This window comes from Solea senegalensis, linkage group LG19, assembly GCF_019176455.1.
Source record: "Solea senegalensis isolate Sse05_10M linkage group LG19, IFAPA_SoseM_1, whole genome shotgun sequence".
NCBI lineage: Eukaryota > Metazoa > Chordata > Actinopteri > Pleuronectiformes > Soleidae > Solea > Solea senegalensis.
The window spans coordinates 5149491-5149883 of record NC_058038.1 but is presented as its reverse complement, the minus strand read 5'-3'; positions in this window follow the sequence as shown (position 1 = coordinate 5149883).

The window sequence follows — 393 nt, the reverse complement described above, 5'->3', positions numbered from 1 at the left end:
TCCAGTGTGTGATGTCACGTCAGCTGTCGCAGCTTCAAAACTGGGCAGTATAGCAATATTATGTCAATATTTTAATGTAAGATCAAATATTGTCATTGATTTGGGGTATTTTTAGCATTTGTCATGTCTTTTGCTTGTTTTAAAGGCTGTAACTGAGGCTTTTAGTCAAATATTTTATTACATGTAATTATATTACATGTAATGTAATGTAATGTAATGTAAAATATAATGATATTAAATCAACAAAAAGTACCAAAATTACATAAGAAAACTTTCCAAGTCAGATTATTTGTCTTAAAAACAGATTTTTAAGGCAATTTTAGACAAGTTCATTGTAATTATCATCAACTAAACATTGGAAAACTAAAGAAATACACCAGTTATCATCTAAAA